The 12,689-nt window shown below is 39.5% G+C and overlaps 1 long non-coding RNA gene across 2 annotated transcripts in view; it reads left to right on the top strand.

The window, feature by feature from the left end:
• The window catches only part of LOC135558786 (uncharacterized), a 14,844-nt gene extending 3,175 nt beyond the window's left edge, over positions 1 to 11,669 (top strand). The window contains exons 2-4 of one of the 2 annotated variants that reach the window (XR_010458396.1): positions 6,903 to 6,959; positions 7,372 to 10,930; positions 11,031 to 11,669. This is a non-coding gene — a long non-coding RNA (uncharacterized LOC135558786). The remainder of the gene's footprint in view (positions 1 to 6,902; positions 6,960 to 7,371; positions 10,931 to 11,030) is intronic. The other variant, XR_010458395.1, reaches the window with a different exon arrangement.
• The last annotated feature ends 1,020 nt before the right edge of the window (positions 11,670 to 12,689 follow it).

The raw sequence follows: 12,689 nt of genomic DNA on the forward strand, positions 1-12,689 counted from the left end.
AAGGGGTTTGAGGAAGGGTTAGTCATTCAAAAATCATGCCAACCCCTATTATTTCACAGAGTTAGCCCATCTCAATTGTTGTGTGATTTGTTAAGCCAAATTTGACTACTGAACTAATTATTATATATATATTATGTCTTTACTCTTTTATATAATTATATCCTCCTAGTATTAATATCTAGTTTTTATGTATCCTTAGAGATTGAACATAGTGTTAGGTTTAAGCTCTTGGTGTATAGAAGTGTAATTATACTGTACAAAAATATGAATGCCACATGCAACAATTTCAAAGATTTGACTGAGTTACAGTTCATACAGTATAAGGAAATCAGTCATTTGAAATAAATTCAGTAGGCCCTAATCTATGGATTTCACATGACTGAGCAAGGGCACAGTCATGGATGGGCCTGGGAGGTTATAGGCCCACCCACTGGCGAGTGAGGCCCAGCCAATCAGAATGAGTTTTTCCAAACAAAAGGGCTTCATTATAGACAGAAATAACCCTCATGCTTTTAATCAGCTTCTTGATATGCCACACCTGTCAGGTGGATGAATTATTCCTTTACACTTGTGTGTATAAGGTAGTTGTTGTGAAATTGTTAGGTTAGATTACTCGTTGGTTAATACTGCATTGTCGGAACTAGAAGCACAAGCATTTCGCTACACTCGCATTAACATCTGCTAACCATGTGTATGTGACAATTTTATTTTATTTTATTTATATTGGCAAAACAGGGATGTCAACAAATTTGTGAACAAAATTTGATAGAAATAAGCTTTTTGTGCGTACCGAAAATGTTGGTGATCTTTTATTTCAGCTACATGTTGCGTTTATATTTTTGTTCAGTGTATTTAGTGGACTGCAGTGAACAGTAGGGATGTGTACTCCCAATAACTCAAGGCTTCTCGTGACTGATAAGAAGTCCTGTGATATGCACAGAGGAGCATGGAGAAATCCTTGATGATGGAAAAGTACTGAAGGACACATTTGTAGTAAGGACTGTTTGAGTGCCAAGGGTATGCATCGAATGTATGCATTCAACTGGTACATCTTCCCCGAGTAAACATTTGAAATGTCAATCAGAGTTTGGCCTCTTTTGTATGAGAAATATGTTTATTGTATATTGAGATAGTGGTTTTCTAATCACTAGAGCTTTTGTAACTCTTTTGTAATTCCTTGGAAATAGGGTCAGATACATTTAATCACATCCACATCTAAGCCCCTACCATTTTGATTTGTTCTGAAGAGAAGAGGAGAGATTAAAATATGTTGTATGGTTAATGTCATCCTTAATGCAGCTATCATGTAAAGTGTCTTTCCATTCAACAAACCTATGATCAGCATTTTCTACAGCTGCTGTTCCGGGGAAAAGAAGATGACATAAATGACATGTTCCTATTTCTTTCTCTCATAATACAGGGATGCCAACATTTGAATAGAGCTTGGAGTGAGATTTCCTAACGTGAATGCCATTGGCTCCACTAGGTTTAAAGCTAATTTCCTGCTATTCAACATATTTTCACATGGCTTAGGCCCATGAACAGGGTGGAATAAAAAATACAAATACATTATTCTTTTAAAGTTGAATGCACACAAGCCATTTGACCACTTGGTTTGAAGGTACTTTGAAATAATTTTGCCATGAAAATTGGAGTATGCTAACTGGGGGACATTGAATTACTTTGGTTTTTGGTTAGAAATGGATCATTAACTGTTGGTAGCAGTGGCTAACCATAGGATGGATTGCAGTTTCTCCTTGTCCATAAGAAACAAATGTAAATATGTAATTCATTTTGGTGAACTATCACTTTAAAATAGGACAATAGAAACTCCTGCCTAGAGGTGCATGTATAGCTCTCCAAGAGCGTTGGCCACCGCTGATGTGTTTCCCAAGTCCTGTGGGTTTGAATATGTTCATGTTACATTAGAATTATACAAATTACACAAAATAACAAAATGAAACAGTTCTGTCTGGTGCAGACACAAAATGGAAAACAACTACCCACAAACCCAGGTGGGAAAAAGGCTACATAAGTATGATTCTCAATCAGAGACAACGATAGACAGCTGCCTCTGATTGAGAACCACACCCGGCCAAACAACAAAGAAATCCAAAACATAGAAATAAAGAAACTAGAATGCCCCCCCTAGTCACACCCTGGCCTAACCAAAATAGAGATAAAAGCTTCTTTATGGCCAGGGCGTGACAGGCTGACAGTCGTGGTATATCAGACCGGATACCACGGGTATGACAAAACATTATTATTTGACTGCTCTAATTACGTTGGTAACCAGTTTATAATCACAATCAGAGAGAGAGAGACATTATGTTAATCCTAGCACCTCGGGGGTTTGTTGTGTATGGCCAATATACCAAGGCCAACGGCTGTGTCCAGGCACTCCGCAATGCATTGTGCTTAAGAACAGCCCTTAGCCGTGGTATATTGGCCATATACCACACCCCCTCATGCCTTACTGCCTTATTGATTCTTGACATAGCTCACTCTAATATATCTACTGCTGTACACATCATTCTCTATGCTTCCACACGGCAAGTGGTACTGGTGCATCAAGTCTTACACCAACAGGCTAAATAGCTAAGAGAATGAATAAATGGACTACCTGAGGTGACCCTTGTATTTTATAAAACAATTTGCACTGTCTCTATGCACATTCACAGGACTCTACACTCTCACACACACTGACACTCCAACACACACATAACATGCATACACATGTATACTGACTCCACACACACACACTCTCACATGCAATCATAACTGCTGCTAGTCTGTTTATAATATACTGTATCCTGATGCCTATTCACCTACTGTAGCTTACCCCTATACATACAGTGCCTTGCGAAAGTATTCGGCCCCCTTGAACTTTGCGACCTTTTGCCACATTTCAGGCTTCAAACATAAAGATATAAAACTGTATTTATTTGTGAAGAATCAACAACAAGTGGGACACAATCATGAAGTGGAACGACATTTATTGGATATTCCAAACTTTTTTAACAAATCAAAAACTGAAAAATTGGGCGTGCAAAATTATTCAGCCCCCTTAAGTTAATACTTTGTAGCGCCACCTTTTGCTGCGGTTACAGCTGTAAGTCGCTTGGGGTATGTCTCTATCAGTTTTGCACATCGAGAGAATGAAATTTTCCATTCCTCCTTGCAAAACAGCTCGAGCTCAGTGAGGTTGGATGGAGAGCATTTGTGAACAGCAGTTTTCAGTTCTTTCCACAGATTCTCGATTGGATTCAGGTCTGGACTTTGACTTGGCCATTCTAACACCTGGATATGTTTATTTTTGAACCATTCCATTGTAGATTTTGCTTTATGTTTTGGATCATTGTCTTGTTGGAAGACAAATCTCCGTCCCAGTCTCAGGTCTTTTGCAGACTCCATCAGGTTTTCTTCCAGAATGGTCCTGTATCTGGCTCCATCCATCTTCCCATCAATTTTAACCATCTTCCCTGTCCCTGCTGAAGAAAAGCAGGCCCAGACCATGATGCTGCCACCACCATGTTTGACAGTGGGGATGGTGTGGTCAGGGTGATAGCTGTGTTGCTTTTACGCCAAACATAACGTTTTGCATTGTTGCCAAAAAGTTCAATTTTGGTTTCATCTGACCAGAGCACCTTCTTCCACATGTTTGGTGTGTCTCCCAGGTGGCTTGTGGCAAACTTTAAATGACACTTTTTATGGATATCTTTAAGAAATGGTTTTCTTCTTGCCACTCTTCCATAAAGGCCAGATTTGTGCAATATATGACTGATTGTTGTCCTATGGACAGACTCTCCCATCTCAGCTGTAGATCTCTGCAGTTCATCCAGAGTGATCATGGGCCTCTTGGCTGCACCTCTGATCAGTCTTCTCCTTGTATAAGCTGAAAGTTTAGAGGGACGGCCAGGTCTTGGTAGATTTGCAGTGGTCTGATACTCCTTCCATTTCAATATTATCGCTTGCACAGTGCTCCTTGGGATGTTTAAAGCTTGGGAAATCTTTTTGTATCCAAATCCGGCTTTAAACTTCTTCACAACAGTATCTCGGACCTGCCTGGTGTGTTCCTTGTTCTTCATGATGCTCTCTGCGCTTTTAACGGACCTTTGAGACTATCACAGTGCAGCTGCATTTATACGGAGACTTGATTACACACAGGTGGATTGTATTTATCATCATTAGTCATTTAGGTCAACATTGGATCATTCAGAGATCCTCACTGAACTTCTGGAGAGAGTTTGCTACACTGAAAGTAAAGGGGCTGAATAATTTTGCACGCCCAATTTTTCAGTTTTTGATTTGTTAAAAAAGTTTGAAATATCCAATAAATGTCGTTCCACTTCATGATTTTGTCCCACTTGTTGTTGATTCTTCACAAAAAAATACAGTTTTATATCTTTATGTTTGAAGCCTGAAATGTGGCAAAAGGTCGCCAAGTTCAAGGGGGCTGAATACTTTCGCAAGGCACTGTATCTACCTATGTCACTCCAGTATCCCTGTACATTGTAAATATTTTATTGGAACTGACCCTGTATATAGCTTCTTACTTTCCCATGTTCTTCTTATTTCTAGTTCTTCTGTGTTTTTTTTGTTCTACCTCTATGTTTATTTTTAGTGCTACATTGATATTGATTACTGCATTGGGTTTGGAACTTGCAAGAAAGGCCTTTGATTGTGCTTGTGCCAGGACATAAAGAAATGTGGTGTAAAGTCTTCTGGTGTATATATGTATAGATTGCATTTTGATTAGCGTTACAGTGCTATTTGGGTTGTTAATTGAATTCGTCCCAACAATCTTCATTTCTTCTTTTTTTTTATTGTGCTTTTTTAACATTTAATTATTTGTGTACTTGTTTTGTGGGAATATGCTTTGTCATTATTAAAATGAGTATGAGATTTTAGTGAGCCAAGTGCACCATACCTGTTGGTCCCAAACTTTTCTTTTGCACTCCAACGGACACGCCCAAGGCCTGTTAACCCATGTAAAGCCTTCCATGGTCTGTACTTGAAAGTACATGACCTCCCTCTGCCCCTCTTGCTGCATGTGGTAAATGTGTCTTGGATGGGAGCTAAAGTGGAGGAGGCTGGGATTTGTGTTTAGACCGTTGAGCTCATGCTATCACTATAAACTGCTGATAAGACTGGAGTATTCAGTCAGCTCAGTACATGTAGATCTCTGCTGAGAGAGAGAGAGAGAGAGACAGAGAGAGACAGAGAGACAGAGAGAGAGACATTATGTTAATCCTAATTGCTGCTATTATTACATTTTGGAAAAATGCTTCGCGTGGGTCTGGGTCATGGTTGTGGACATTATGACAGGCCTTGAGAAGGAACACCATAATGCAAAGCAGATACACACGCTCACAGGCACACACACACACAAAAACACACTCTGCAAATGCCCCTACAACGATGTCCCTCTCCTCTCTCTCTCTCTCTCCTCTTTCTCCTATGTCAGTCTCCAAGTGATCAACTTTTATACTGTTTATTTATTTATTTTATTTAACCTTTATTTAACTAGGCATGTCAGTTAAGAACACATTTTATTTACAATGACGGCTTACCAAAAGGCCTGCGGGAATAGGGGCTGGGATTAAAAATAAAAATGAAGGACAAAACACATCACGACAAGAGAGACACAACAACACTACATAAAGAGAGACCAAAGACAGCACAGCATGGCAGCAACACATGACAACAACACGTTAGAAACACAAAATGGCAGCAGCACAACATTGTAGCAGCACAAAACATGGTACAAACATTATTGGTTACAGACAACAGCACAAACAGTACTGTAGGAGCTGGACCAACAAAGTTGTGGTGCAAAGCATAAAGGATTATTCACCGTGTGCAGACGTTGATAATAATATAGACAGAAAACAAAACCACCTCATCCTGAGTTTCTGTCGTCGTGCCTGTGTTGAGGCATAATCTTTCTTCCACCTGAGTCATCCATTAACTGATAAATACTTAGTCATTTAGAGCTTAGTGTGAATAGGTGTGTCTACTACAGGCTAGTAGACAACTGCAGGTGTGAACACAACCCCAGGATACCCTATGCACAGGTCTGTTAGTGTTAGAATCATTTCACTGTGAAGTTAATTTGAGTTAGTAATGTCTGTTATTGTCAACCAAGGCTCAGCCAAAACTACAAACAAAAGTACCTTACCTGTGATAGCAATTTCATGTAAGAATGTTATTTTAAGTAGAAATCCATCCATGACCATATATTGCATTAAAACCTGTGCATTAAAAACATAGTGTGAGAAAGTTAAGGTAAAGTTATCCTCATGCTGGACAGTTCTGGAGACTTTCTGGAAGAGTTTGATGAGATGCTCTGATGTTACCGTTCTAAACCTCGCCTTCACATGTCACGCTGTCAGTTTTACACACATGATCCAACAGAAGAAAATATCCCGTAATTTAAATCAGTTCAATGTATGGGCATATACAAATGACAGATTGGGTTTCATATTCTCTCTGATTTACGAGTCCTAGTTTTATTTCCCCTAAACAGGATAACCAGGCAAGGATTGATGATTGTTCTTGTTCTTTCAACAAACCACATCATTTCAACCCCATTTACCTGTAAGTCTTATCAAACTATTAAGACCTAGAAGGAAAAAAAGGAAGAAAAAAAAAGGAGAGGCTTGTGCAACTCTCCCCTCAACTGTCAGTTAACGCTCTTAGTTCAACGTAAACACAAAACAATACCTTAGTCAGTACTGTTCGAGTACAAGGGAAAGTCTATAAAGGAGGTTGCTCAATGGAACTTTCTTCAGTAGAAAGGTCAGTGACAGGCGAGGGTGTGGCTCTGCGTATACCTCAGCCCCACCCCCCCTTACCCAAACATTAGCCTCACCAACACACCCTTTTCCTTTCCCTTGAAGCCAGTGAGTGAGAGGGAGGGGCACCAACGTTGTGTGTGAAGAGGAATCATTGTCTGGGTGAGAGAAGATGCATTATAGGCTTTAAGAAATCTAGACACTATCTTTACTACAAAGAGATTAACAAACTACTGCACCGTCAATGGCCCTTCTGATTTTAGATTTCAGATGACAAAAAGTCAGAAGGAACATTGTAATTTTTCAGTCAAAGGACTGGTCTGAGGCCTACTTACAAGTCATCTCAGTCTTTATTGGTGTACAATCAATCATACTTGACTTTTGACCAAGACCCAGGTTATGAATGCACAATATCACTAGATAGATGTCACATAAACACATATTCATATCCTTAGACACATCACCAAATATAACACACATTTCTGGAGTGCCTTATCTGACTGGCTGACTGCAGTCGTTATGTGTCTCATTTATGGGGTTTCCATAGCGGTGTTATCTGCTCTTCTCTCTTCAGAGAGGAATGCCGCTGAAACCTGTTCCCGGCCAAACACGGTGTGGTGAGGCATCCAGGGTTCTACTCAGATTAGAGAGAGAGCCATATCACTGGACACACCCTGTGTCCTGCCCTCAGATGGTATCACACACATACACATACACACACACACTTATCCTGCTTCCTATTCTATTTATTTTTTTAAGTGTATTTAAAAAAAATAAAAATAAAATGAATTGAACTTTTATTTAACTAGGCAAGTCAGTTAAGAACAAATTCTTATTTACAATGACGGCCTACACCGGCCAAACCCGGACGACGCTGGGCCAATTGTGCTGGATTGCAAAAAGGCAAAAATTTGGTGTCGTCCTATTCTTTAACTTAGATTTTAGTCGTATTCTTTTCAAAGTTAAAAGAATACGACTAAATGGAATTCAATCAAACTTTAAATAAACTTTTATTTTGATTTAGTCCTATTCTTTAATTTAGATTTTTGGTTGAGATGGAGACATGAATCCAACAGATCAATTATTCCCTGTAAGATTACATTTGAAAGCAACTAAAGCTTGAAAACGTACAGTACGCCTATATATATATATATATTATATTTTTGGTTGAACCCTCGGTTAAATTGAAACAATAGCTGTTGATGACTTTGCCAGTCCTATATACTAAATAGCATCATTGATTATATATTAATTATAAAGTATGGTTAGATTTCATTAGCTCTGTTAAACCTACCCTTTGGAATGACTTTGGTAGCAACAGTGAATCTATTTAGTCATTAATCATTTTCACTACATTGGTAGTAGTCAGTAACAAATATCAAAGCTAAGCATGACTGGGCTTGGTTAAAACTCTTGATGGGAAACCAATTGCTAGCTGTAGATAGATCAACTCTCCAGTAGGAAGTACTACAGAGCATTTTTTCTGATAGTTGAAGATCTGACATTGTTTCAAAGTTACAAATTCATTTTTTTTTTATTGTCTATGTGTAGTTGCCTGTCAGCACTCGTGTCTTATTTTTTGTCTTATTGTCACGGTTGTTTGGTCTCCTCGCTATGACGAACGTGACACACGGATGCTAGGGATGTTGCAATCACAACCAAGTGAGAACCTAAGGGAAGGGTGAGGGAGGCAGGATGACAAGATAGAAGGGCAGGACTTCTACAGAAATTATTATTCAATGTTTTTCCGTATGTACGTACGGTCACTGTGGTGACAACGTCGTTGATGTACTTATTAGTGGTAAACTCCTCAATGCCGTTGGATAAATCCCAGAACATCTTCCAGTCTATGCTAGAAAAACAGTCCTGTAACTTAGCATCCACTTCATCGGACCACTTCCGTATTGAGCGTGTCACTGGTACTTCCTGTTCCATTTATTACTTTCTAAGCAGGGATCAGGAAGATATATTTATGGTTAGATTTGTCAAATGGAGGGCAAGGAAGAGCTTTGTATGTGTCTCTGTGTGTGGAGTTATTTTTTGCACGTGACATGCTGGTAGAAATGAGGTAAACCAGATTTGTTGTTAATAAAGAGATAGACATCCCTACCTATTAGCTTACCCGACGCAGCCATTCTGTCCTGCTGATGTATAGAAAAACAGCTCGATTTATATTATCCATGTCCTTATTCAGCCACGACTCGGAGAAACATAGGATATTACGGTTTCAGATCACATTGATAGTATAGCTCGAACTGAGTTTATTTTCCAGTGATTGCACCTCTGCCAATAGAACGGAGGGTAGAGGCGACTTATCCACTCTCTCTGAATTAGTCTCGTCAGGTATCCTGCACGCCGGCCTGTCTAGCACTGTCTCCTACTTTAGTGTTGGGGATTTGGACCTGGTACGTGATAATCAATATGTCTTTTAGACTCCTGCTAATTGACGTAGAAGTCCTTGTCCAAATGGAAGTTAGTGATAGTTGTTCTGATGTCCAAAAGCGCTTTTTGGTCATAGAAAATGTAGTTTTGATTTTAAGCTTCAAAACATCTTGCTCAGCTAACAACTACATGTTTGTTTTTTACTTTATAAATTCTAATTATATTTTCGAGGCTCCACATGTTGTCATGGAAAACAACCAATGAGCAACTCCACCATAAATCCAGCACATATTGAACATTGAGATTGCCTAAAGGGAAAGTTTTCCCAAAAGGGAACGCCTACTCTGTGAAGTGCATGTGCAATAACTCAATTTGTCCTTGCACTCCTTCTAAACAATTCAATTAAAAAAAACTTTTGCAAGGAGTAAAGTCTACAAAATACAGTCCATTCTGTTTGTTCCAGATTATAGTTTTGGAAAATCTAAGGTAGATCAAATGTTTCATTGATGTGCAAAAGGTCGGCCAAAATCCATCTCGCTCCATTTTCTCCCAGACTCCCACTGCCGGCCACTGGGCTTCCTTTCATCACTGACCAAGACGCACCTCCAACAACCTCACAGAATTATTCCCCAAAACAATTACAGATTCTCTCAACCAGTGGCATATGTTACGTTGGCCCAGAAGAACCCATCGGATGTCGCTGCCACCGATAGTTGGCAAAATGCCCATAAAATGTCCATCGAGTAAAAATGACTTTTTCATGGAAATTGAAATTTGTTATGAATCAGATACTTTGAACCATTTACTTAGTATGTGTTCACAAGTCTTAAATTAGTCAATTTAGTTTTTACACTGTTCACGTTCGGTGCCTGGCTAGCCAACTGACAGCTCCCGCATTGGCTTAGGCTCGTAGTGGGTTCCTTGAATTATTTATAGTACAACTAGGCTATGTATCAACAGATCAGAGCGCAGATTGATTCTAATTTTCCATATCATTATAGTGTTGATGCGGATGCAGGGAGTTTATCCGAGATTGCTTTCCTAGCCTAACTGAAAGCTAAATCCATTCAGATGGCCCAAATAAAATGGAGTTGACAGTGATCAAAAGACAAACAGTGATGAATATTTTGTACCCTACTTCATGTTAAACGATAGCCTACCCTATTGTTAAAACATTAGAAGTGAGAGACAGGTCAGTCACCCTGTCCTAATTCACATGAAATGAACCTTGTATTTGACTGCACCCTCCCAATGATTCAAGCAAAGGCAGTGGATTATATGAAGTCCTTTATCTCTGTTAAACTATAATCTATAAATCTTTGAAATGAAAAGAAATCACGGAGAAACTGCCCGCATCCGCACCTTGTGAAGATGGTTAAAGTATTCAGGTGCACATCCCACTCTACGTCACCCCCTCCCCCGCGCTTCCCGCTGTGTCCGAAATGAGGACGTCAACTTCAAAAATTGACAGCTGTCAATCATCAGGATGGCACCTTTTTCAGGTAGTGAAGTTGCTCATTGAAGTTGCTAATTAGATCTAATTAATATGAGAATTGTTGATAGTGGTTCTGATTTGCCAGAATTGATAAATGATTATTTTACGAGGGCCCTGCTGCTGCTGAAGATGATGATGAGAGAGGAAGTCAAAGTGACAGTGATGGCTCTTCTTCCCAAAAACGTTGTTTGACCAATTCAGATGAGGAAAACAATCAGACGGATGATGATAAAGAACAAGGTTAACATACTGTGAGGTAAGTGATTGTTCTAACATATGACTGGACAACATTCCTTGGCAGTTTCTTCAGGAAAGTGATGGGGGTAAAAAAATAACCAACATTTTATTTCACACAGGGGTCAGGGTCTGTGAAGAACAAAGAGTTTGCAGACAGTGAAGTCACACAGCAAAGTCTGCTTAAAGATGAAGAGTCTATGCTAGAGAAAAAAAAAGTGATTGTTCCAAAAGGACTGGATACAAAATGACCATGGTATCGCTATGACAAGATAAGGCCTTTCACCGCTGAAGAGTGTAGGGACATCACCACCCCTTTCCCATCAGTCCCTAAGCCTGGGAGGAGGGCTTACTGGGAACTGAAGAACTCATCAGTTTTGCACACACCAACACGCACACACACACACACAATAACAACTCAACTGATTGGCTGAAAGAAATGTTTTGTCATACCCGTGGTATACTGTTTGATATACCACAGGTATGACAAAACATGTATTTTTACTGTTCTAATTATGCTGGTAACCAGTTTATAATAGCAATAAGGCACCTCGGGGTTGCGTAACTTGCATTGCGCCAAAGAAAAGCCCTTGGCCATGTACCACACCTCCTCGTGCCTTATTGCTTAATTATATAATCATAGTGTAATGATTGTATAATTACATATGGCCTTTAATATAATTATTATAGTTAATTGTTTGTGATCTTTTACACTGTATCCAACTTTTAAATGTAAACGGATGTCAAAAATAAATAAATAATATTGACTCTGAAATGTGTTCATTCAAGTGGTACCAATAATTCAACACTATTGTTGTCAAAATAATCTGTTCTATGTGATATTTTATTGCAAATAATATGAATAAGTGTTGTTTCAAAAGATATAAATACAATAACAATCTTTTTGAAGACAACCCAGTTGACTATCTTTGAATCTTTTAATTAATATTTTTCTCTTTTTAATTTGGGGATGTAGACAACATTAAAAGGTTCTTATTTTGGTTCTGTTAAAGATAGCGGTGTTAATAAAACAGATTTGTATTCAAGAGAGTTTGTAGTTTTCAGAAATACTGGATATAAACTCAGCCCAAAAAGTTACGTCCTCTCACTGTCTACGGTGTTTATTTTCAGCAAACTTAACATGTGTAAATATTTGTATGAACATCACAAGAGTCAACAACTGAGACATAAACTGAACAAGTTCCACAGACATGTGACGAACAGAAATGGAATAATGTGTCCCTGAACAAAGGGGGGGGGGGGGGGTCAAAAGTAACAGTCAGTATCTGGTGTGGCCACCAGCTGCATTATGTACTGCAGTGCATCTCCTCCTGGCAAATCTGGTGCAGTCAATGAGTTCTTGCTGTGAGATGTTACCCAACTCTTCCACCAAGGCACCTGCAAGTTCTCTGATATTTCTGGGGGGAATGGCCCTAGGCCTCACCCTCCGATCCAACAGGTCCCAGATGTGCTCAATGGGATTGAGATCCAGGCACTTCGCTGGCCATGGCAGAACACTGACATTCATGTCTTGCAGGAAATCACGCACATAACGACAAGCAGTATGGCTGGTGGCATTGTCATGCTGGAGGGTCATGTTAGGATGAGCCCGCAGGAAGGGTACCACATGAGGGAGGAGGATGTCTTCCCTGTAATGCACAGCGTTATGATTCCCTGCAATGACAACAAGCTCAGTCCGATGATGCTGTGACACACCGTCCCAGACCATGACAGACCCTCCAGCTCCAAATCATGTGATGTTCGGATGTACCGATCCTGTG

Source organism: Oncorhynchus masou, chromosome 17 (genome assembly GCF_036934945.1).
Source record: "Oncorhynchus masou masou isolate Uvic2021 chromosome 17, UVic_Omas_1.1, whole genome shotgun sequence".
Classification (NCBI taxonomy): Eukaryota; Metazoa; Chordata; class Actinopteri; order Salmoniformes; family Salmonidae; genus Oncorhynchus; species Oncorhynchus masou.